Source organism: Meriones unguiculatus, chromosome 19 (genome assembly GCF_030254825.1).
Source record: "Meriones unguiculatus strain TT.TT164.6M chromosome 19, Bangor_MerUng_6.1, whole genome shotgun sequence".
Classification (NCBI taxonomy): domain Eukaryota; kingdom Metazoa; phylum Chordata; class Mammalia; order Rodentia; family Muridae; genus Meriones; species Meriones unguiculatus.
The window spans coordinates 37,253,385-37,279,602 of record NC_083366.1 but is presented as its reverse complement, the minus strand read 5'-3'; the positions used below and the strand labels follow the sequence as shown (position 1 = coordinate 37,279,602).

Here is a 26,218-nt window from a genome sequence, read left to right as displayed (position 1 = left end):
CTCATAAATGTAATTTTGCTACTGTTGTGAATCATAATGTAAATATCTTATATGCAGGATATCTGACATGTGACCCTTCTCAAAGGATCATTCAACCCCCAAAGGGTTTCGACCCAGAGGTTGAGAACCACTGGTGTAATTTATTTCACAGTGGAGGCCTCTGTTGTCTCCAGAAACAAAACAGTCTTTACCAGTCACCCTGTTTGAATCAGTTGGCTGGCTTTGGATTTGGAATCAGAAGAAATCATCCCAGATTTGGTCAAGGTACCAGGAATTCATATACATATATTCAAGAAGTATTGTGACTACTGCTAATTTTTTTCATGTATTTGGGATCATAAAGCAGATGGTATTTTTAATCAGTTCTTTTGGAAATTTATCTAACATAGTCCTGTGGCTATTTATCTGCCTTGAAACAAACACAGCTAACCACTTGACGATTTCCACATGAAAAGCTTGGTTTTCAGAAGTGTGATGTGAAAGAGTCTCTGTCCAACCAACTCTTGACTGCAGTGTTTACATTCACTTGGACCTTGTTATAACAGCTCTGAAGTTGGTGGCTACACTGACAGATTGCTTAATTTTCCCCCAGGAAAGCCTGGCAAGGATTCTTTACAAAGGACTGTGTACATACACGTGAATGAGCCTACAAGGTGACACTTTATGAAATCTTGATGAAATTAACAGAGAAATATAGATCACTGAAGACTACCTGACCCAAAATAGGCCCATAGTCAGCCAGTTTCTGTCCACAAACATGTCAGGCACTCTAGTTACAGCTACGAGAACAACAAGGCCAAAATATTAAGCACACAATGTTCTTGGAAAATAATAGTGTCTTGCAAGGTCAAGGGTATCCTCAAGTAACTGCTGTTTTCTTTCAGTCAGGATCTGGCTCTGTTGTGACTTCAGTATGTTAAAACAGGCCCGTCTCTAAAGCAACCGTATTGACGTGGGCTGTAGCCATAGGGTGATTCAGGATGAGTGTCAGCTTGGCATTCCCTGGAGGTAAATGCATACATATTCTTTCTTGTTGCTTCTAAGTTTAATCACCATTCCTTTCCCTTTGGACCAAATGAATAAAATGCCAACTTACTAAGAAGATTGTGCCGTTTTAAAATGATTTGATCTAAATAAACCAAGCTTTTTTTTTTTTTTTTTCAGTTCACCTGGATGTAATCCAGTTTATGGTACAACATGCAGCAATGAGACATCACAGTCAGTCATGTGCCTTTACAGCTGAGGAAAGTAGAGCCAGCAAAGCCAGCCCGTTGGGCGGCTCAGGGTAGATGACACGCCTCTGGTGTTATTAGAGAGGTCTTTGGGCTTTCCTCTCTCTTATATTGAAGAGGCTTCCTGTGTCTCAGTTTATGCAGTAACAACTTAGAAAATTCTACTTTCCTTGAACACCTTATCGATCCACCTAACAATACAGTTGTAGAGTTACTGTATTGGGTGGACTTCAGTGCCACTACCCCAATCAAATTCTAAGAGTTTGTATATTCAAATCTACTTTCATTCCTAGATGTGTTTCACAAAAGGGTAATAGCTCTTTCACTGATAGCTTTTCTATTGGATAGAATGTCTTTGGGCCTTATCCAGTGTTAGCAACTGAAATAAGCCCTTTGCATTTTAGCTTATTGATTTTTGTTTGTTTGTTTCTTTGTTTTACTGTTTGACGTAGATATCAGGATGTCAGGTTTGGCATTTTTCAAATGAAAAACTGGAAATTCAGGATTGCTAATTAGTTTGCCAAATTCAACATGGCCAATTAGCAAAATCATGTTGGAAGCCTTGCTTTCCTTCACAATTAACAATTTAGTTGTACCAAAATCTGGGCACAAACTTATATAATATATTTGACACCGTTGCTCAGCTGTCAGTTTGATTCTAGGTTTTGGTGATAAGATCTACATGCATTTTTCATGTTATTTGGGTCACTTTGTTTGGATATGTACTCAGAATACTTGTATTAGTTTATCATCGCTGTAATGTAATATCAGTGATTAACTTATAAAAAGATGAAGTTCATTTTGACTCACTGATCTGGAGGCTTCAATTTAAAATGGAATTTCTTCACTCTTTGGGACATGGTCAAGGATTGCACAGAATTTGATGTGAGTGGACCAAATAAATCACTCACATCATTACTTAGGAGTCAGAGAAGAGAGACAGGAAGAGATTGAGGTTTCACAATCTTCTTTGAGGGCAAGCCCCTCCCCAAACACATCACCTCTTAAAGGTTCTACCACATCTTAATAGTGTCACCCTAAGGACCGTAGAGGAACATTCTGTATATGAATTGCTATAGTGCTTCTTTTGGTAGAATGCACAGTTCTTAGGACAAGCATGCATAAACTTACAGTTCTTGATACACATTCCCAAATTGTTTTTCAATTTTTGCTATAGACACTGTTGATGCCAAGCTGTGAATTTTTCTTTCTCCAAAAGCTGTTTTTGAAGAGTTACTGTAATAAAACCAAGTGTAAGAATCCATGGGGAGGTTTGAAAAACCACTTCACAGACAGCACTCAACTGGCACAGGAACAGGGAAAGGTGGAAGGCACTAAATACAGTTAGTGTATTTAACAACTAATATAGCATGCAAATGTGGTGCCAGGGTAGGGATGACGCCCATGTCTGTGGAATTAGATAGTACCACTGTCCCACTACGTCCCTCCCCAGCAAGGTTCATGTTAGATTTTACATGTTTGGGCAAAATTTTGAAAATGGTTCAAGAAAGAACTTCCCTTTATGGAATCAAGGAAAATGCATGCACCTGGGTTCAAAGATGAAAGGCGACTGAGCTGGATGAATTATTATAGACTCTGGGTGATATCACAGGTGACCATTACAAGCAAAGTCACACCTTTAGACATGGGGACTGAGTTTCAAATAAGAGCAAACTCTAATTGCTTCACTCTCCAACCTGCTCTCTACATGAGTCGGATAAAAGACCGACACTGCTGATCTTCTGTCTCCTACTCTGCGGAGTGGGGAAGAAATCTATCTCAGAGCTGTTGGAGGGATTCAATGAGACAAAATGGTGAGGACTGCCAGGATGATGATACCATACTGGGATGGCGAGAGTAAGAAAGGAGATGGATTGAGGAGGACAGCAGATATGTTTTAACTTAACTGGATTAGTTTGCATTTTTTGCGCAAACTCAAAAGGCCTGAAGCAAATACAACAAATCATTGGCTTTTTAAATCTGGTCACAGAGTGCCTGTTGCATAAGTTTCTGTATTTCCCTTTGTTTTTTTAATTATGAGAGATAGTAGTTGGTACATGAAGAATAACCAATTCAGATTTAGATCCTTTCTCTCCCTCTTCATCAGAAGCAGAAAGGCAGTCTCCAAGGGAGAAAGTTGTCTTTGCTAGTGCAGACGGCAAGCTAAGGTACCTGCCTTCTGAGATGAAGGCCCGCAGGGACACACCCATTTCCTTCCGGACACTGCTGAGCATGCATATTCCTACACTTCTTGCGTTAGCCTGCCTGCAAGGCTCAAAGACATGCTGTTGTGTGATCTGGGCTCTGCAGTAAGATACCCTTCCTCCACAGCGTCTTCTACCACCAAAGGCTGCTTACATTTCAATTTACTGTGGCATTCAGCTCCTGCCAATGTGTGTGTCACTGTGATTTCCATGTTGGAGCCACATGGGTGTTTATTTAGTCTATAGTTTGCTTAGGTTTTCCTCATGGAAATTTAGGGCTGTGAGAGAAACTTCCATGAAAGCTGGCTTTCTCCATGTTAGCTTTCGTGAGTGAACTGGGTGAAAGGCAACTGATAGGTGATGTCTCCTAGATGGCACAGATCTGTTTTTCAATGTTGCGGCACATATCCACAAAGCAAACAACACATGATTCATTTACCCAGACAAAGTTTTCCTACACTGCAGTCACAAGGTTGTTTAGTTGTTGCGTTGTTCATTTTGATCGCCCATCTTCCAGTCTCTCTTCCCTTCTTCTCTCCTCACCTGAATCTTAGTATTGACAAGGGAGCATGTTAGGAGATAGAAACTAAATGAATCGTGCCTGTCCTGGTGTGCATTGTTAAAGCCACTGTCATTTCTCAAGGGAGATGCTCATTGTTCAAGCATGCTATCTTTGAGAGCAGCCCAAGGAAGAGGAAAATCATCTCCCACCTCCTTTCATTTACTTATTTATTTATTTATTTTGCAGTGTTAAAGCAAGGCACACATTGCAATCAGCTCACTCTGGGGTATGCGTAGCGGGATTTCAGCATGTTTTCAATGTAATAAAATTGCACATAAAGAGCAGACAGGGATTTATGGAAATTAGGCAGCCTTTCACATCAGTTATCAGAGTGCTTACACTTCCCATTTCAAGACAAGGGAAATAATAGTGGGCATTTGGGACTTGAACATATTCAGGGCACTAAAGAGAAAAGCTGTCTGCACCTAAATTGTTTGGCTAAATGGAAGAACCAGAGTTGACTGGGCAGAGCCTGCAGCTGCCATCAGTGCCATTTAACCTGAGCAGTCAGTGGCAGTCCAGGGATCAGGCAAAGAGAGCCAGTGTTCCTGCTGATTAACCAGAACCTACATGCCACGCTGGCAGATTCCAGGCTGTGTGGAATGAGAAATTAAAAACAAAATTAAAAAAAACAACAAATAATTTCGGACCTTAAATGAGACAGAACAGCATTGGCTTCTGGAGAGAGAGACAGAGAGAGAGAAAGAGAGACAGACAGACAGATAGAGACAAAGGACAGAGAGACACACAGAGAGAGACAGAGACAGAGAGAGGGACAGAAAGAAACAGAGGCAGAGAGAGACAGAGAGACACCCTATCATTAAAACACAGCTTTTTTCCTTGACTGTGTCTCCTTGGTTCTCTAATATAATAAAACAGCAATGTTCTTTCAACCCACAAAACAATCTCCTTGACATAATTATAGTGCAGCAAGGCTAACGTGACAATATATTCTAGGAAATCAAGGTTAAAGAACAAATGAAGGGAAGGAGGAATCTTTTCTGTTAGTGCTGATGTGAATGTCAGCACTATGATGGGATTTGGTTATGGTGACATTGTTTAGCTGGGGTGAAGAACATCTAAAAGCCCGAATCCCATTGTGCACACTACAGTGTTCCAGTAGATTTTGCATGGAGACTAAACACAATTTTTAGTGTCCATTTGTTGGGATATCAACAAAATTATTTGTCGGGTACTTTGCAAAATGATCTGGTAAATGATGTACAGCCAAATTAAAGTAAAGATGACTAGTTAAGTCAGATCTCCATTATCACCACAAACCCCAGCTCCACTGAGCAATTGCTTTTAAGTGATAATTTAAATTATGTGATAATTTAGCTAACATACTCTGTGGGAGAGTCATTTGTTCTCTGTCCTATAAAGTAGCTCTCTTGGAAACCATTTCCCTTTGGTGGGCCAAAAACATTAAATTAAGACAGCAAATTAGAGGGCTGGAGAGATGGCTCAGCAGTTATAAGCACTTGTTGCTGTTGCAAAGCATCTGAGTTCAGTTCCCAGAATCCACATCAGCCAGCTCACAACTGACTGTAACTTGAGGGCCCTCTTCTGGCAGCCATAGTCACCTGCTTGTATGTGGTGTACACACATACACTTAAGCACATACATATACACATAACATAACATAACATAACATAACATAACATAACATAACATAACATAGGGTTTCTCTATGTAGTCTTGGCTATCCTGGACTTGCTTTGTAGAACAGGCTAGCCTTGAACTCATAGCCATCTACCTGCCTCTGCCTCTCTGAGTGCTGGGATTAAGGCATGTGCCACAGGTTTATTTATTTATTTATTTTTACAAATTTTACTTTTTGAAAAAGACAGAAAATTAGAAAAGCAACCAACCCCCATCCCCAAAACAGGCCCCGTCCACGTATCATACCAAGGGAGTCTGTGAGGGGGTAGGGAAGGTTGTACCACTTTAACTCTCTTCTTTCCCCTTGCTGGGCATTATTTATATATACTATAAATTAAAAAGAGAGAAAAGAAGGAAAGGAAAGAAGGAAGAAAGAGAAAAAGCAAAGATAAGAAAAACGTATATTCATCTGTGCAAATTCTTCTGAGAGGGCAGAGTTCAGTGTATCTGGATATGGTAAGTATTTTTACTCTGGTGGTTCCTCTGGGTACGTATGCTGACAGTGAGTCAGATATTTCTTTTTCTTTTTTCTATATTTTAAATTTTGGGATGAAATGCATGTAAGTGCAGATATATGATATAAAACATACCATTTTAACCGCTCTGAAGTAGCACTGTGTACATTTAAATTGTAAGGAGACTGCCACTAAGATTCATCCTCAGGACTTCCCTCACCTTAAAAGACTGAAATTCCAGACGTTAGGAAACACTTCCCCAGTCCTTCCTCCCTTGCTGATTGCACTGTTGGTGTCTATAATTTTGGATACTCAGACCCCACCCTTGGGAGATAATGTGTGGGTGATCTGAATGACAATGACCCCCATAGACGCATATATTTGAATGTTTGTTTCCCTGGTTGGTGAAACTCTTTGGGGAGGATTAGGAGGTGAGGCCTTGTCGGAGGAGGTGTGTCACTATGGGGTCGGCTTTGAGGATTCAAATGGCCATCCCGTTCCCAGTTAGCCCTATCTCTGTCTTGTGCTTATGGATCAAGATATTAGCTCTCAGCTAGTGTTCAAGCACCATGTCGGCCTGCCTGCTGCCACATTCTCAGCCACGATGATCATGGACTCATCCTCTGAAACTTTAAGCTTCAAATAAACTCTTTATTCTATAAGTTGTCTTGGTCACAGTATCATATCAGAGAAATAAAAAAGTAACTAAGACAATGCAGAAGTGTGTGTGTGTGTGTGTGTGTGTTTGTGTGTGTGTGATCAAGTGTTCATATTTAACACTATAATAAAATACTGCAGGATTCATAAGTAAGAATGAGTAAAGATGAATTCAGGAACATGTCAGAGATTGGGGACTAACATAAATGACACAGAACCCAGTGCTATGAAGAAAGAAGAGGGCAGGGGAGATGGCTCAGTGGTTAAGAACACTGGCTGCTTTTCCAGAGGACCCACATTTGATTCCTGGCATTCACAAAAGCTCAGAACTGTTTGTACCTCCAGTACATGGGAATCTGACACTCTCTTCTGGCCTCTGCAGGCACGAGTCTCACCTGTGGTTCGCAGACATACATGCAGGCAAAGCAACTCTCCACATAAAAAAAAATATATAGATAGATAGATAGATAGATAGATAGATAGATAGATACAGTATAGGGAATCCTGTCAGTGCGCTTCTCTGTTAAAAATTTCACAATCCTAAATAAACACAGAATAAGTCAGCAGCACAGGCCAAGCAACTACCAGGATGGAGAGCATGGTTTGATTCTGTCCTTTCTGGTTGCAGTTTTATCACACTGGTGTCTATATAGCAACCAGTTTTCTGCAATGTGGTTTCTCATTTCTTTGAAATATTAAGTATAGGAAGTTTTAAATTTATTTTTATTATTTTAACTGTGTGTGTGTGTGGGGGGAGGTATGTTTATTCACATGAGTGTGGGTGGCCATGGAAAAGAGGTCTTGAAGTTAGTGTTAGAGGCACTTGTATTCCCTTTCATCTGTGCTGAGAGACAAACTCATGACCTCTATAAGAGCAGGCCCCCCAAAAAGAATGTTAAGTGATGCACAGGCCCATGTTTTTTCAAGCATGCTGTCATTTTCCAGTTAATGCTCATGTATGTAAATCTCCACATGGAACTTCAACTCTCTGTGTTCCTCCTACTCTTGGAAACATCACAATTACCTGGCATGTGACCCCACGCAAGACCTGAGGATATTTCTGTACTTATCTCTTGATTGTGCCTCATTTAGGTAAAATGTTGAAGGGTACCAGAAATTTTTTGAAAGTGGAGATTTGTCTAATTGTCTAAGGGATGACTGGGGACAAACTGAAATCACACTGTGCTTCTTTTCCTAAGCACAGGTGTCACCAACAACCAGACACCAGGAGGAAAACACATTCATTTTTATGTGGCTACTGACAGCTGGTGTGGAGCCTCACAGCATCATGACTACACTACCAGCTGTTACAGCATAGGTAAATGATTCCCACATTCCACCACCTCTCTTGGCACTGACATTTTGTTCCAGCCATGACCCCTTGCATCTAGGTGGGTGTGCACTGGTTTCCTTTCCTAAGCTGGCTTTATGTTTGCCCTCAGTCTTCAGCCTTTGTTATAGGCAACATTTCTAGTATCCAGCTATTGATTTCTTTTTCTTCCTGTAAGTGCCTGCGGTCACTGGAGAGGTGATGTTCTTATTCTGTACATCTATTGGGTATTGAAACGCAAGTAGAAGAACAAACAGCCCTTCTCATTGTTGATGCTGGCAGTGTTGGAATGGGGTGAACTGAGTGACAGGGCCAGACTGGTAAGATGACAAAAACTCTCGTCTGGAAGAGTCAATTCTCAGCCTTGTTGAGCTGGCCAGTGGCTTCATGACCATGGCCTCTGCTCGCTAGCATCTGATTTTATGCCTTAGTCATAGCTAAGCTCTGATTTTCCACGGAAAACTCTCTCTGTAGGACTTGACTTTCTATTACTACAAGAGAATTCCAGAGACAACCAACTTACACAGTGAAAAGATTTATTTCAGCTCACAGCAGTGCGTTGTAGACTAGTTGATCACACTGTGAAACCTGAGATTGAGCTTCTTTACTGGAAAAACCTGTTTCTAGTTGTGCTGTGGCTCAACCCTAGAACACCTTTAATCCAAGAGCTTTCTGCGTAAGTATTGTTAAAAGGATTAAATAATGTTAATCCTAGGAGCAGAAGTGGTGCAAGCAACCAGTTGGCAAGGAGTGAACCTAGGAAAAAAAACAGAGAGAAAGAAGTCAAAAGAACTGATAGAGAGACTAACAGGAAGTAAAAGGGAATAACATTTACTTTGAGTTTTTTTTTTTTTTTATTTTTATTTTTTGGAGCCAGCATGGTCAAGGAGCCTTCTTTGGGGGATGTTGGTTTGAAAAGTAAGGTCAGCTGGGTGCTTCCTCTGTCTCTTTGAGCTAGCAAGCTTTCACCCCAGCAACTGGCTCCTGTGTCTTCCTTGGTAAACTTAAACAACTGAGATTTTGTTTACAATACCAGAAATGGTTAGTCCATAACAGCTTGTCTCCTTTCCTTTAAGTACTTGATACAATAGCACATCATGGGAGCACATGGGATAGAAAATAAAAATTTTCCAAGATGAAAAGAGAAATGGAATAAACTGGAAACCCATAACCCCATCTACAATCAAGCCCCCAGTGACCTTAGACATCTCACTAGGCCTCACTCCCTTAAAATTCCATCACTTCCCAACAGTGCTATACTAAGTAAGAAACGAGCCTTCACCATGAGTGCCTTGCAGGGACACTGCAAATCCAAATCAGTGTGTACTTAGTTACAAAAGTCCCTACTGAGCTCCTTCTCAGAGTTGTTGGGAAAGATCCCAGGAAGCGGTGACCAGAAAAGCAGCTCAGTTTCCAGTCCCCTATTCTCACACAGTGATTGCCATTGTACTGTGTAAGGCTGTGGACTCAAGGCTGGGCACTGTCTCTGAGCTCCATCTCTGATTCTGGTTTTGTTTTTCTTGGTGAATTCATCCAATGCCAGGTTAAACTTTTGAAAGACACATTATTTTGTAATCACATTTTTGCCTATCAACTTTCGACATGCTCAAGATTTTCCAGAATAAAATGATCTCAAAAAAAAAAGCCCCCGAAAAGCAGCAAAATTTGATTTCTTGGGTTCTCGTTGTAATTCTATCTTTCCATATTGCTGTTTCGCTTGAGAAAGCCTGGTGGTTTTATTTTGTTATTGTTGTTTGTTTATTTGTTTTATTTATCTCATCTATAAAGTGGGGATAGTAACAGTGTTGCATAGGTCCTTGTTGGGTTTATGAACCAAATACACCATTACTTTGAAACAGTACTTGGTTGAGTAACTAAACATCATCATCCTCAACAATATTCATCATCATCATCAACATCATCATCATCATCCTCATCCTAATGATTGTTACTGAGATAGGCTCATGTAGCTCAGGTTAACCTTGGACTTGCTATGTCTCTCAGGAGGATGACCTTGAACTGGAGTCCTTCTGTCATTTGTCTTCTCAGTGCTGGCATTACAGGCATGTTAAGCAAGCACTCTGCCAGCTGAGATGCATACCCAGTCCTATCTGTGGATTTCTTTCCTAATTCTGGTGCTAGATTAACTTGTGGTGGGTGAGATGGGGCATGTAGAACATGAGGACAGAAGACAGAGAAAGTAGGAGCATTTTGGTCCCTTGCAGGGTCCATGTGGAACCTGATGCCTCTGAGAGCTTTTTTCTGCCTTGGTGGTGTCTAGCCTGGGCCTGGGGAAATTGCAGCCTGGCCCTCCTTTTTTTCCTAATCTGAATGGTCTGTAACAACCTTTCAGAGCAACTTGTCCAGAAACTTTCCATGCCCATGGTGAGGAGAAGATATTAGGAGACTTGATGATGTTTGGGGATCTGGTTAAACACTTGGTCTTGCAAAGCAAACCCCTCGGTCCTTGTCTCACTAGCTGAAGGATGTACTTTAGTTAAGGAACAGTTGCCTGAAACAGCATTCCAAATGCCTGGTTCTAGACAGAACCATACATGACAGTCACATGCTTTCACCTAGGATATCTTAATTAGATGTCACATCCCTGTTATACTGATATTACCCCATAGGCAAGTGGGAAAGATCAAGTAGCATTTACTGTGAGAGTTAACTTGGGAATGCCAAGCATTGACACTGGTGTGATAAAAGGTTCAATAAGTATTTCACGTAGTTTATGCTGCTATTGGTGATGATAATAATTACATCTGAGGCTCAGGCCATTCAAATGGGCATATAGATGGCCTTAGCTAGACCTCTTCCACCCAGTACTCACTAACGGTACTGTGTGGACTGATTTAGTTATGGAGTTCTTTCATATAAATATCTGATCAGATTCCCATAAAAGCCAAGCAAGTAAGACATGGTACAGAGTAGTACCCATCTAGCCCCTGGGTGGGCTACAGGGCATGTGCATGCAAAAATACAAAAGCTGAGAACTACATCATTCCTATCCAATTATTTCCTGTCACCTAAGTCACTAGTAGACATGTTTAAAAGTTCATTAGATTTTAAGCTTTAGAAGAATGGAACTCACTTTCTTTTTTGGGCACCTCCATTATATTTGGTCCTGTATCCCTGGTTCTTTCTAGGAACTGAGCTGCATGCAGCAGGAACATTGGTTATCAGAACACCTTGTCTTTGCTGAGGAATAAGCTCAGTCAAGGTAGTCCATTTTAAAGAAGAAGCATTCCAAGAAGAGGGGGACTTACTCATTTCTGAGCATCCGGGCAGGCAAAAGACTTTCTCCCTTTGAGCCTAGGAGGAGCTAGTGTGAAGAACTCCGGCATATCTCAGGAGACCTCATATGGCCCTGCCAAAGTCCTGAGCTTCAATGTCCTCATCTGTGAAATGCAAATATTTATTAACTATTTGAGTAAAATGAAGATGAGAAAATGTATTGGCATATATCAAGGATTCAGTGAATGAGAATAGCATTCTAGGAAGAAGGGCTGAGAATGAATTTTGTTGTGATAATAGTACAGGCTGTAGAATATTTACAAGTATTTAAGGTCTATCTATTTTCTGAAAACTACTTCCTACTCTACAGCATAGGTTATAAAACAAAGATAAAACAAAATAAAAATAAAACACACCACTGAAGACTCACCTTCTCCAGGCCCACCATAAAAGTGATGTGTGCATTTACTAGCGAAGCCAGCTGAGCCTGCTCCTGCTCTGTTAAATGCTCATCTGTGTTCCAAGAACATCTCTACAGCTTTGTAACGTAGATCACTCCTCCAGAGACCCAGCAGAAAGCTATGGCTTCACAGTGCTCGTGTTCTCTCCATTTTTAGCTGACCTACTTTTTTTCTTTAGAGAAAGGCATACAGAACTGTTGCAGTCAGTGTGTGTAAGGAAGGGTCAAGTGTATGGGGCCATAAGGCTACTACCTACCTACATGGCCAGGTGGAAGTGTAGAATGGAGATTTCAGTCTCTTAGTAGTTGGTCTAGAATTTCTTGTGAGATCTCCCTGTGTTGAGGGAGTTTTTTTTTAATAACTTCTGTTTATTTTTATGACTTTTATATGCATAGTGGCACATGCCCATATTCCAAGCACTTAGGAAGCAGAGGTAGGAGGAGTCCTGCAAGTTTGAGGCGAGCCTGTTATACATACTGAGTATAGAACAGGGGAAGTTACACAGTGAGACCCTATCTAAAATTTAAAAGACTCTGATATATGTATATATTTATTAGAGAGGTTTAGAGGCTGTGGTGTGTCAGTCCTCCAACCATGGTTGCCTCCCAACAGAAATGGTAAAAATCCAGGAGTTATTTAGTCCATGAAACTGGATGTCTCAGCAGTCCCAGTCTGGTACTGGAGTCTGAGAAGATTCCTGTAGAGCTCCCAGTGTTCAGACTACACTGGAATCTGGAATAAGTACGTTTTAATACCAGCAAAAGAAGGGCTCAGCAACAGGATAGATGAACTTGCCATTGAGAATGAGAGTAAGCAGGCAAAAAAAGCAAAAGCTTCTCCTTTCCGTGTCTTTTTATGTGGTCCGCCACCAGAAAGTATGGCCTAGATTTAGGATGGGTCTCCCCTCTTCAAATGAGCCATTCAAGAAAACCCCTCACCAGCATGCCCAGCATCTTGGCTTTTAGTTGAGTCCAGACATAGTAAAGTTGACAGATAAAATTATCATTCAGAGGGAGGGAGGGGCAGAGAGAGGGGAAAGAGACAAGGAGAGAGAGAGAGAGAATGAAAGAGAGAGAAAGGTCTTGAATGAGACAGACTATAAGCAGGAGAGGGAGACAGGATCATGTCATGGGCTGGATAATTCTGATCCTTTCTCTGGTTAACTAAACCTTTTCATTTAAAAATTTAAGCATTACATTTATTTATTTATGTGTGCTTTCTTTTTCACAGACATGCTTGTACGTGTTTACAGCCATTGAAGAACAGAATACCCTAACAAGTAAGAGTAGACAGTGACCAGGGCGGGGCTTAAAAATGTGATTGTGAACAGTGGCTAAAGTGACCACTATGCTAGCCTACATGTTTAGGTAGGTCTTATATGATTATATAGTTTATATAATAGCTGAGAGTTCCCAGAGCAGATGCATTTCCTGAGCGGTGTTTTCCTCTCCAGGTGGCTGACATGCTCATTTTGATTAACTCTTAGGGGAGTTCTTTGTTCTCTTCCAGAAAGCCTTTGCTAGGCTGGACAGTAGTCTTATCTTCCTATGGGCAGTATAAAATGTTATTGTCTCCACACAGGGCAAAAGAAGGGACTCAGATACTATGCTTTTATAGGTTCAGGTCTGTTTTTGTTTTTTTTTGTTTTTTTTTTTTTTTTTTTTTACGAGCTTCTGATTATAAGCCTCCATACTCAAAAATGGTCAAGCCTGATCTACCTGCCTGGCATTCTTAGTCTGCAGCACAGGGTCTGTGTGTAAGCTGTGGTTTTCCCATGGTAGAGCAGTCACTGTGTGGGTTATCTCCCTGTCTTCAGCAGCATCTTGTGCTGCTAAATAAATACGGGCTGAAAGGTGAGATATGTCACAGTTTCCAGGCACAGCGTCTGACCTGGAGGGCCTTCTCAAGAGCGCCTATGTTTGTACCCATGATCAAGTGCTAAAACCCTGCTGGTTCTGACTGCCATAGAGGAGTTACTGTAAATTCTACAGAAGATGTTTCTTCTGTTCTTATGTTTTTAGCAAGCAGACAGTGTTCTGAGCTCAAGTCTGACCTCCAAAGAAACAATACAGAAGACCTCATCTTCATCTCTGTTGTATCTGTCAAAGGAATGGACTTCAGGATAAAGAACTCTACCAGGCCAAGGACAGGTGGGGAATTTCATCTCCACCATCCTGTGTTTTCTCTTTTAATCCAATCTTTTCTCTTTTAAAAATGGAGGAATGCTTAGGACAGAACACCTGTCCATTCTTAGACTTCAATTAAAAAAATGTATGTCCATGACAGGGAATGGTGCCAGCAGTGTCACTTGGGGCCCAAGTCAAATTCTTCCAGGAAATCATGGGTTAAACTGTCTGACATCTAAATTTGCATTTCTTCTGACTTTGTCTCTTGATTTTCTATAAACTACAGGATGATCACTGGCACAGTGGGGAGGAAATTAGATTTCTCCCCAGCCCACCCCTACTGTGTGGACAAACTGTAAATAAGCCCATTTTCACTTTTTAATTCCTGCTTCCTGATTTATCGAAGACTAGAGGGGAACTTAGGCCGTGGTTAGGGCCTCACTGCCCTGGAACAGAACAGCTCTGAGTGCCTTTCTCAAGGGCTGCTGCTGGTCGTGAAAATTTTGTGGTTAACTCATGCCTCTTCCTTCCTCTACCCTCATCAACTAACTTTCTGCACTATGCTTTGAGAACTCTTTCCCGGGATCTGTTCTCAGACTCGGTCCTGCAATACAAAGGCCACATTGTTTCCATTCTCCACCCCCTGGGCCCCCCCCCATTGCCTAGAAATTGCTTGGCTGGTGGGATGGTTCGTATTGATGCTCGGCTTGACAGGATTTGGAAGCACATAGAAGACAAACCTCTTGGCTTGTCTGAGAGGGAGTTTCTAGACTGTGTCCGCAAAGTGGGAACAGCCACCTAGCTGTGGGAGACACCATTTCATGAGCTGGCGGTCCAGACTACATAAAAGAACAGGCGTGGCTGCTGGTGGTGGTGGCACACACCTTTGATCCCAGCACTGGGGAGGAGGCAGACACAGGTGGATCTCTGTGAGTTGGAGGCTAGCCTGGTCTACAGAGTGAGTTTCAGGACAACCGAGGCTTCACCGACAAACCAGGTCTCAAAAATCCTCCCTTTACCCAGCAAAAACCCCAAGTGACCTGAGTGCTAGCTTCCATCAGTCTCTGCTTCCTGACTACTGATGCAATGTTTGTAGTTGCCTCAGGGTCCTGCTGCTAAGCCTTTCCACGGTGATAGACTGTATACTTAAACCCTGAGCCAAGGCACAGCTTATCAACATTTAAATTGCGTTTGTTAGGTACTGCATCAGAGGAGACAATTAACTAGTGCAATTGGGCCCTAGTAGCTTTCAAGGAGCCTTTTGGCGAGGAACATGCTCTTTGAAGGTGATTTGGTCTAGATTTCAATTCTGTCTCTTCCAATTGGCTGGGAGGCTATGAAAAAAATAATTATTTTGAGTCTCAGTTTCCAAATACATGAAATGGTGAAGATTTTGCCAATGTGAAGGGGTGAGGTACTAGACCACAATTTATACATGTATGCGCTGATAACTACATAGCAAGGAACATTCCTTGTCATTCAGCCTCTGGAGGACCCACCCCTTGTGGCTCACAGACAATTCTAGTACAGAATAATGGAGCAACATTGGTGTGCAGGTTGTGTATTCCTTTAAGAAATCTCACTGTGAAATACTCTGAAACTGGCCGGGCATGTCAGGAGCCACCTAAGCTTGTTTCCATGGTGCCCCGAGGCTGCTGTCTCTTTTACACTCTTACCTGGTAAGTCTAGTCTGCTTCCACCTCTCATTTCTAGGAAGACGACCTTTCACCACAATTAAAGAGGAGAAAGGATGCCCTAATTTCTGCCAAACCCCTTAGAAGCCAATCGTGAGGCAAAAACTTGGGCACTAGTGGCAGGTCAGGAGATGGGATGGACAGAGAGGTGGTGAGGTGGGTGAAAATGTATTATGGAGGGGGCCTGTGGGTGTAGCTGAAGCTTGGTCCCTCTGGGGACTGTCTGAGAACCTAGAGTTTACCTCAGAACTCAAAGCCAAGCTGGGGAGACAGGTTGATGGACAGGCTCCCAGTCCCTGGGATTGTACCTGTGGAAGATCCTGTGTTGAAGCAGAGGCAGCAGGTGCTTGAGGCTGGCCGCTGCCTATGTGCCACCTTCATACCACGGCTGCAGCAGAAGTCAGAGCTGAGATGACACACACAGTGCAAAACACTGTCACAGGTTGCATTTCGAGATAGAAGTTAGTGGACGGGATATTTTCAGAAGCATGGCTGGGATCAACAACTACAGGGGAAAGGGAAGGAAGCAGGTTAGGCTGACACTTATTTGGTTCCTGTACAGTCCCAAGGAAGGTCTTGGCTAACCCCACATAGAGATCTGAAGCACAGATATCCTGAGTTGGGACAAAGAGATGTGGTTTTAAGTCCCCCTTTGTACAGCCACTGGCAGAGGACTGCCTTGGTCAGGTCAGTTTCCTGTAGCCTAGGCAAGTCCCAAGATGAATGAGAGCTGAAGGCTATTTGTTTGGTAGTCTTAAAGACAACAGGAGCAAAGAATCTGCCATTCTGAAGCAATCCCAGGCTAGTGTACCATGCTATCCTCTACAGACATCAACAGTGACCCTGCCGTGTGGTTTGCAAGGGAGGGTGGAGGTGGAGATAGCTGTGAAGTTCCAGAGAGCAATCCTTCCTCATTAATCCAGAGGGAGCTCAATGGCAGAGAATAAAATTACCAAATTATATTCACCCACGACAAAAATTCCACTCTAATCTTATCTCTAAAGCTCCTCATTCTTCAAGGGCTTTTGACATGACTGTAGTCTAGCATTTGGTGTGGTATACAAATAAGTCTGTTCCTAATTCAAGTCTGTGGTGGCAGTTATGGCAAAAAGACCTGAGAAACTCACAGCTGCTAAGAGTAGGGACCATTCTCCCCAAATCCATCTGGGACAGCTCTTAGCAGACACATATCTGTTGGCCTCTGAAAGACACTCTAGAATGAAGACCTAGAACAGACAGCCAGGTGGGCTTGGAGAGTAAAGAGTTCATCCCCGTGGCGCTGGATCTGTGTTCAGCTGTATAGAGGCAGTGAAAGAAAACTTACACTTCTTTGAGTTTTCCCCCGACTTCCACAAAGCCAGATTCAACTGATACAAATTAGAGGTCATCTTGAACACTGTATTACCGAACAGAAAAAAAAAAAAAGAGTTTTGTTGATTGAAAGGATTGCAGTGACAATCCTAGTTTCAGCTTTTCGACTTTTGGGTTTGGGCTTTTCAGCACCCAGCTGCCTGTGACTAATGTGTTATCACACACCGGCCTTCTGTCTATCACACACCCCCATCTGTCCAGAGCACATTGACAGTTCTATGCCACATTAATGATATTCTCTGGTTCTCTGTGGCAAAATGGCCATGATTCCTTATACAGAAAAAGCAGCTGATTAACTAGCTAAGGAACCACCCAGATAGATAGATAGATAGAGAGAGACTCTGTTACTACCTGTGATTCATTCCATGAGGCTTTGACCAAAATGCGAGTGAAAAAGAATAGTCAGGCAATATGCTTTATTAATGACCACATATTGGAGAGATGGGAGTGGAGGCCATGAGTTAGTCTTTGTAGCTCACAGGAGCCTGCATAAAATTAGACATTTTGGCTTTAGATAAGATCCTGGGATACCATCATTATATTTTTTAATCCTAGAGGCAGAGGGTATTTTGCTGTCCTGGAGGGAGAGTGTGGAGAAGGAGTGAACAGTTTTGTGCTATTTGCTATTTTAGTGGTGAGCCCAGCATTGTAGGGTTGGGCAGTAGTCTGGACCTTGGCTGTTGTGTCCTCAGAGAGATTACAGTGAGTTTCGTTTCTTTTTGATTTTATCATTTGTGTCCATTATGGAAACACAACTTTGGGGTAGTAAAGGACAAGTGTCTGGACTGTGATATAGTAAGGAGTTGAGGCAAACATGCTTGGTTCATTCTCTGGACAGTCTCCCACAAGGGGCATGAAGGGAACAGAACAACCTAGAGTCACTGAGAAGTCCCTATATTCCCAGAATGCAGCAGGAGTACCTCTGACAAAGGCAGTGCTGATGGAGGCTCATTCTGTCCTCATAACCCCTTATACCCCTGGTTGTCCTTTAAGAGATTGTGACCAACTAAGGAAGTCTATTTTATTCTACCAGCTTGACTGGTTATGTCATGATGATCCTGTATGTGGCTAAATTTTGTTTCTCATGTGTCGATGAGGATATTTAGGCATTTAAATCAAAAGGGGCAACACAGCTGCTCATTGCAGGTGGCATCCTTCAGGCTTCGGAGGGTCTTACTAGAATGAAAAGCAAGGAAAGAAGATTTCAGCCTTTCTGTCTGAACCATTTGGGCTGGAGCAGCTCTCTTCTCCACTGTTGTGACTGAGACGCCCTCAGTCCCCTTGGTCTTAGCCATCACTCAGCACCTCAGGCTGCCACCAGTTTCCTCATGTGTCTACACAGCAGATAATATGCACGCCAAACAAACTACGCACTTTTTTAACCTCTATTGCTGTGTGAGCCAATCCCTTGCATTCACATTTTTTCCTCTCTATTCTGTTTTTATTTTGCTGGAGAACCTTGACTAATAAAGATTTGGTGCTATGTACTGAATAGTTTTGTCCTTCACCCAAATTAGTATGTTAAAGTCCTAATCCCTGATGTGATGATGCTTACGAATGTGACCTGTGGGTGGTAATTAGGATATAAATGAGGAGACTTTGTGACGTAATTCCTGTCCTTATGTTAAGAGACGTGAGAAAGCACCCCTTTCACTACCATGTGAGAAAACAATACAAGACAACTGTTCACTCATCAAGACTTTATCGAACGGCATACCTGCTCACATGGTGACCTCAGGCTTCCCATAGTCTGTTGGAGAAACAAGCAAATATAGAAATCCCACAGATGTTTGTACTTAAGCCACCCAGTTCATACACCTTTATTACAGCCTTGTTATATTACTGTAACCATTTTAGTATCTCAGTTCTGTAGTCAGTGCTGTTGGGTGGGAGGAGGTGCTGCTCTCCAGTGCTGACACAGAAACAGGCCTGCAGAACTGTTTCAGTTACGTACGTGCACTGGGAAGTCACAGGTGTGACTCTCTGTCATGCTCTGTCCCAAGAAGCAGCAGTGACAACAGTGACTTGTCCCTTGAGTTTTTCAGCTGAGCCTTCTCTTTGTAGATTCTCAGAGCTTTCTTTCCACACTTCCTCTCTCTTTTTTTTTTCTTGCCACCCCCCACATCTCTCCCTACATATTCTTGAAGGAATAGACACAGCATGTAAGTTTGTCTTTTAAAGAAAGATTCGGCTGCTGGACAAGAACCAAATATCTGTTAAAGCATTAAAAATTAAAGCAAACAATCAGACAGACAACAACAACAACAAAACAACCCAGGACCAGGAATATGTCAGCTCTTTTTTGAGTTGTCGGCCAATGGGCTCCCACACACCTCCAAACAGCACAGGCTATTGTCATTGCTCGTGGTTATTTTTCAGAACTTGATGATAAGTTCTGATTGCTGAAGATATCACATGCTTGGGTCATAAACATGGAGAAATTAAACACGCCCTGATCCGGAAGCTTCATCCCCACTGGCTGGCTTTCATAGTGCCAGAGGGAGCAACACAAACCACTGAAGGAGAAAAATAGTGCTTAAACTTGCCCAGCTCTGAATCCTGCGAGCTACAGTAACCACCAGTCTGGCAATATATTCCCAGGGGTGCAATAGTGTCAGGACTCTGTAACTAGACCCTAGGGTCATAAACCCTAGGAGAGAACTTACAACTATTACTCTGCCAAATGGGCAGAGTATTGAAATAACCTGGTAATAGTGCTGTGCCCATCTGTCAGTACACCCCTAGACTCTCGTCAGAGAAGCTTCTTCTTGTAGTCAATGGCAGTTAACACAGAGACCCTCCACTGGTCCACAAGCAGAGAATAAGAGACTGCGAATAGCTCAACCTTAAACTGATGTCTATATCACACCTGTCTTCAAGGATCAGGGATCTATCTTCAAGGATCAAGGATTCTTGACAAAGAGGACGGCAGGAAGGTTGTAAAGGATGGTGGATGACTGCAAGAAGAGAGCGTTTCCCAGATACAGCAGGTAGCTGCACATATGAACTTCCAGAGGTCATGAAAGCACGCACAAGAACTATACAAACTAAAGCTAGATGAAATTCCAGTATTGGGGAAAGGGTAGGAGTGGCATGGGGCATGGAGCCCCATCTTTAGCTAAGGGGATATTAGTGTTTGATAGCTGTTGGGAGAGGGAAAAGATGCAGTTTCACTTCATTCCTCCTCGTCCTCCTCCTTTTCCTTGTCCTATTTGTCCTCTTCCTTCTCCTCCTCCTCTTCGTCCTCGTCCTTCTTGTTCTCCTCCTTCTCCTCTTGTTGTTGTTCTTCTTCTGTTTTTTGAGATAGGGTTTCTCCATATAGTCCTGGTATCTTGGTACTCAGTCTTCAAACTCAGACATCCACCTGCCTCTGCCTCCTGAGACCCGGGATCAAATGTGTGCACCACTACACCAGTTCTCAAACTGGCTTGAGAACCAGTTTCCTTTAATGGTGTGACCCCTATTGGATTGAATCAGTTTTAGTGGTGAGACCCCTAGTGGATTGGCCATGTTGCAGAGACAAGACTCACATCAGAGAGTATTTAGGTGACACAGATTGGACTTAATAGGGAAGAAAAAGAATGAGGAGGAGGAGGAGGAGGAGGAGGAGGAGGAGGAGGAGGAGGAGGAGGAGGAGGAGGAGGAGCGTCTGGGAAGGGTTGGAAGAGGAGATTAATATATTCAAAATATATTGTGTAAAACTCTCAGAAACTGCTTCTGCTGAACGTTCTTCAGTCACTAAACTGACTAGAAGTCTAGGCTCTGTAGATAGGTTGCAATGGTTGCAGATCCAGAACCTGATTAAAAGTTATCTTGGGGTATCTTTGTCCTTTTTATTAGCTATTCCTTTTTACCTCTGTGTCTGATCTAACGTCCTGTTAGTATCAGGAGAAACCTTATGAGCTTAGCAGGCCAGACCACTAGCTTCCATAAATCTCCAAAGTTAAGAGTGTCGTTAAATAGGATCTGAGGCCTTATACACAGCTTTTTCCATTTTGCTATAACCGCCTGTCGGATGTTTCCACCACTGTATTTGAAAAGTGCCTTGATTTGTGACCTTTGTTCTGTTTCTATAAAAATGTCACGGAGTTGCTACTTCATTGGAGCATGGTATTTGGGGCAACCTAAGTCTGTGTGGCTGGGCCATAGTCATATATATTTTGCTCCAGAATAAACCATTTGTTTTATTCCTTTGAGGTCAGAGACGTTTCTTTCTCTGACAGTCCTTGGCAACCCAATGTGAGCCCCCAAAGAACAATCCATTTTTCACTTGTAGGCATCAGTTGGGTCAGGGCCAGGTACCAGCACAGGGCTCCCTTGTTGAGACCTTTTGGCACTGTTTCCTCATGTGGAAATTGATGAGTTCTCTCTTGGGGCTTGAACCTGCCCGATGTGGTTGATGGTGTAGCGGTTTGTTCTGAGCTGAGGTTTTTTTTAAGCATCCTATTCTTATGGCACACACTTTTGTTTGTTTGTTTGTTTGCTTTCTGGCTGTTTGCTTTAAAGCATCCATTTTGTTTCCTTTGGAAGGATTATGGTTTCTGATCCCTGTGTTTGTTTTTATTTGGGTGATTTTTAGACCTTTGAAGGCATTTGGTTGCTATCTGGTTTGTCTTTGTTTTGTTTGCTGGTGGAGCATTTGATTGATCACCATTTGACCTTTGTCTCCTGGCACTCCTCCAGTGCCTAAGTCTGCACTTTCCTGTGGCTTCTGCTTATTGCAAACCCCTGCCGTCAACTCAGGAATTTTATTAGCGCCTGCTAAGTAAGGCGCCAAAGATTACGGTGATTGTTCCCCCACTCAGAATGAACTTTTTTGTTTTAACTTGAAAACACATATGAGGGTTCCATCATCTGGTGTCTTGAGCATCCTCAAGTTTTCCTAAACACACAGGATAATTAACCCTAAGGCCCAGTGGGAGAAGATGGTCAATCCCAAAGCAGGACACAAACTTGATATAAAATACCATTCCTTTTTAGGGAAAAATAAAAGGTGGAGGTATGGGTAAATGGGGGCTGGGGAGATGGGTGACAGACACACAGCTTCAAAGCAAGAAGTGTTTGGAGATACCCTGCCATCTGGTACTCTAGCTGGCTGGCTCTACTGTGATAATTACAGATTTTCAACTTGCAAGTATTTGGAAAAATGAGGAGATCTAGCTAAATATAACTCGTTTCTATAGTTCTTCAATATATATTTTTACATTCAAAACAACAACAGAAAACAGAAAAAAAAAATCCTAGGCAGTAAGGAATGATAATGAAGGGCAGCTCATTTTATTTGGAATTTAGGAATCTAAAAGAAGAAAGGAGATTACCAATTTACAGGAAATGAATAAGAGAGTTCTGGAAACAATATCAGGATTATAGAAAGCTGTGGAAGTAAAGGAGAGTAACAAAATCAGAGATTGTGTTAAAACTAAAGAAAATTCCAAATACTCTTACTCTTCCCCATCCTGTTCTCCATCTATCCGTATGTTCTCCACCTATCCAGCTTCACCTGTGCCTCCTCTATGAGCTTCCTCCTTCACCACCTCACCCTGTTACTCTTCTCCCTGGCACTTTCTAAGGGGACAATTTCTAACAGGGTTTGAAGAATTCCTAGGGGGAACAAAATTCTGTTATAAGCAAACATTGTATGGCCTGTTTTCAGATAAAACCCAGAGAGATGGGGACACAGATAACCTCCCTTGGTGAGGAGGGGAGCTGAAATCATTGCTCACAGGCTTTCTTGACCAACATCAGGACACTCTATAGAGTTTGCTAAAGAATTTCAGACCATCCTACAGAGAAATGAACCAAGGTTTTCTGGCTTATACCAATGAATTCAATTATTGGCTTTAGGAAGCAAGGCATGGAGTGGTTTTGCTTGGCAGAATGGAGGAAACCCCTTGAGGACTTTAGTAAAATAGATGCTGGTTCTAAAAATGCCTGCTGTGGTTGAGGACTGCAAATTATTGACTGAGCCAAAATACAGCAATGTAAGATGGGGAGTAACTGCATCTGACTTGCAGGTCAGATTTGGAATGCATTTAACCAGCACTCAGGAGTTTCTTGAAGAACTTGGAGGATCACAGAAATGCTGCCACATTAAGTTCTGCACCTATTGAAGGAAAGGCTGGAGGAAGACTGGGCCATGTTGGTTAAATGAAATTATACAGCACAGGCCTCATTTCCCACAGATGCCCCTATCATTTTAGCAGAACAACATTAAGAACTCTTATATAAAGAAAGGAAAGGCACATCACTACAAAAATTATAAGCTTCCAATGGAAGCAGGTAAGCTCCCAGTCAGAGATCTACCAACAAGCTCTGTCTGGGAAAAGACAAAGTTATTTGTAACTATTGTAAGTGGCCTGTGTTAAAAGAGATGATAAGAAACTGAAATGGGTGCTTCCTCAAAAAGGATAAGGAGTCCCTGAGAGAGATCCTAAAAGAAAACCTAGGAAGAATAGATGATGGGCTCTAGAAGTGTTTTGCCCTATTTTCGAGACTCCAAAGACTGCCAGGAGTTGAGTCTGTTGCAAAATACATGGGTATCTTTTTATTACAAGCTCAAACTTGGACTCACACCCTCACCTATCCAGCGGGTAGGTTAAGGGTGATTTAAAGGTCCCAGTCCCTCCCAGTACACCCAAAGCAGGGGAATTCCAGCTCGGCAAACAAAAGGGGATGTTGCATTTTGATTGGTGGTAGGAAGGTGTAGAAACTATTAACAGTCTGGCTTCCCTTGTTTGGCTGTCCTAGGGGACAGGCGCAATATGGGTTGGTTTCTTAGCAAATGTATCTCTAGTGGGCAGGAAAGAATGCAATGAGGCTGGTTTCTCCCAATAGGTGTCTGGACATGTTTCCACCTGTGTGGCCTTTGTTCAGGCTTGTGCTTTAAACTTTAATCCAATAACCCCCAAAAAACTACTTTTTAATTCTTTGGTCTCTCAGCAGAACTGAGCATGACAAATATAGGCCTGAGCAGGCAAACCTGGCCCTGACAGGTTTTTTTCCTTTTTCTTTCTCTCCCTTGCTAAACCCTAAGTTGCATTCCTATAGCTAGCCACCAAGGTCTAGTCAAATCCTGAGACTGATCACCAAGGTCCAACCATGATCAAGATCCAGCAATCAAAAATCTCTACTTTGATTAACCTAATCAAAATGCCCAATCAGAACTTACCAACTCATCCTAGCTCATTCTAACACAGACCTCCCCCTTTTGCTCTTAAAATTAATACTTGCAAAGCTATTTGCTGTGGTTTCTTCCTCATTCAGATTCAGCCACGTTGTCTCTGCCATGCTTAATGAAAGATCTCTTTGCATTTGGTTTGTGCTTGGCAATTGGTGTTTGGGTGTGTTCTGTGTCTAGTTGGGGTCCAGAGGGGAGCAGGTCCCTTCAGTAGGGCTGCTCTGAAGTAATCCAAGGAGTTTTTTCCTGTTTTCCCAACTAACACCCTAGGATACATAGATAATTTAATTATCAGGAAGAGGAAGCCTCCCTTGGTGGATGTTGGGGCTACTCTTTGCTCATCTATTTTGAATCCCACCCTATTCATAACTTTCTTCCTCAGGATAAAAATGCAATGATGGTGGGCATTTCTAATGTAAGAAAACACTGCAACTTCAGTTGGGAGAAAATCAGGGTGTCACATTTTCCTAATGGTGGCTTAGGATGCTGTAGAAACACAAAAGTCTCATGTGTTCCTCTCTCAAAAGAGAGTGATGATCTTACACTTAGGGAGGTGCTAGAACCCCTGGTCCTCCATTTCCTCCAAGTTACCTGTGAAAGAGTCAGAAAGGACCCCGCATGAGCAAATTAACCTCTTCTGTGTTACCACCTAGGTGTCTTGGATCAGCTTACTTTTCTCTGCCAATTAATGAATCGAAACACATTCAGCACAAGCAACCAAAATGAACACAGCACACACACACAAACACACACACACACACACACACACACACACACTTCCCATAAGCGGGGAAAGTGATCTGGAAACCAGAATTTGTTGTAGGGGCTTAGGGTTTTTATAAGTTTTGGTGGGAGGGGCCAGGTCAGACTCCCCTTGGATTAGTCAGTTTGAGGAAAGGAGAGTGAGCTGATTGGCTCACATCCCATACATGTTTACACTTATCCAGGGCCTGCCTAGGAGATATCCAGGTGAGTTATCAGGTAGAAGTCAACAGGCAGGAAAAGAAAATGTCTTTGTTTGGGTTTCTATCGCTGTGAAGAGACACCATGACCACTCTTACCAGAGTCTAGTCCAGTGTCATCATGGTGGCAAGCATGGTAGCATGTAGGCAGACATGGTGCTGGAAAAGGAGCTGAGGGTTTTACCTTCAGATTGACAGGCAGCAGGAAGGAAGACTAAGGCACACTCCTCCATTGAGGACATACGTACTTTAAGAAGGCCATCCTCCTAATAGTGCTACTCCCAATGGGCCTATGGGGGCCATTTTTTATTCTAACTACCACAAAAGCCCACAAAGCCTTTGTCTAGTGTGAAGCAGCAGCCAGAAGTTTGCTCTCTTGTTAATTAAGAAGCTACCTTTCTGCCTGCCAGGGTACTGTCTGACTTTCCCTCATCACCCCTCTCAGAGGCTTGTGAGTAAGGACTGCTCTGTTTGTTTTTTCCAACAAAATGGATGATGCCAGGAAAGGATGTATTCAAAGTGCCTCTGATGAGGGTCAATCTGAGAAGCCACAGTAGAGCTTAGCTAATGGCAGAAATCTGGAATGAAGTGCAGCCATTTGATGATAATGTGTCTCCAATGACAGTGTGTCATGCAGGTGAAGTAGCACCTGTAATAGAAATTATTAGTATAAATCATACTGGAAGCACCATCAAGAGAACAGGCAAGAAAACAATTCAAAACCCCTTTGTGCATGCTCTTAAGCTATCAGTGAACTTACTGATATCTTTGTTACTGTTGTCTTCCTTAAGGTGGACAAGGCAAAGAAGGGCCTTTGCTCAAGAGCTTGAGGAGTCTTCCTTCAGTCAGTCTGAAATAGGAAGTTGGCCATTGGTTCTCTTCTATCACAACCTCAAAAGGAACATGGAGAGGTGAGGTTAGAGAGACTTCTTCCACACCATGGTTAGTATAGGCTTGTAAAATAGGGTGGAATGTACTTGTGCAGTTGGTTGAACCATGCACCAGAGTCTGCTAGAGGAGAGGGGCTGTTTAGAAACCTCAGTGGAAGCAGAAGTCTCATCAGCTATGCCCTGCTGACAAAGCCATGC

At 42.5% G+C, this 26,218-nt stretch overlaps 1 long non-coding RNA gene across 1 annotated transcript in view; it reads left to right on the top strand.

Moving 5' to 3' along the window:
* The first annotated feature begins 601 nt into the window (after positions 1-601).
* LOC132649167 (uncharacterized) overlaps positions 602-26,218 on the top strand; it is a 47,830-nt gene continuing 22,213 nt past the window's right edge. Inside the window, exons 1-3 of the long non-coding RNA XR_009587604.1 lie at positions 602-1,008; positions 13,031-13,079; positions 13,822-13,950. This is a non-coding gene — a long non-coding RNA (uncharacterized LOC132649167). The remainder of the gene's footprint in view (positions 1,009-13,030; positions 13,080-13,821; positions 13,951-26,218) is intronic.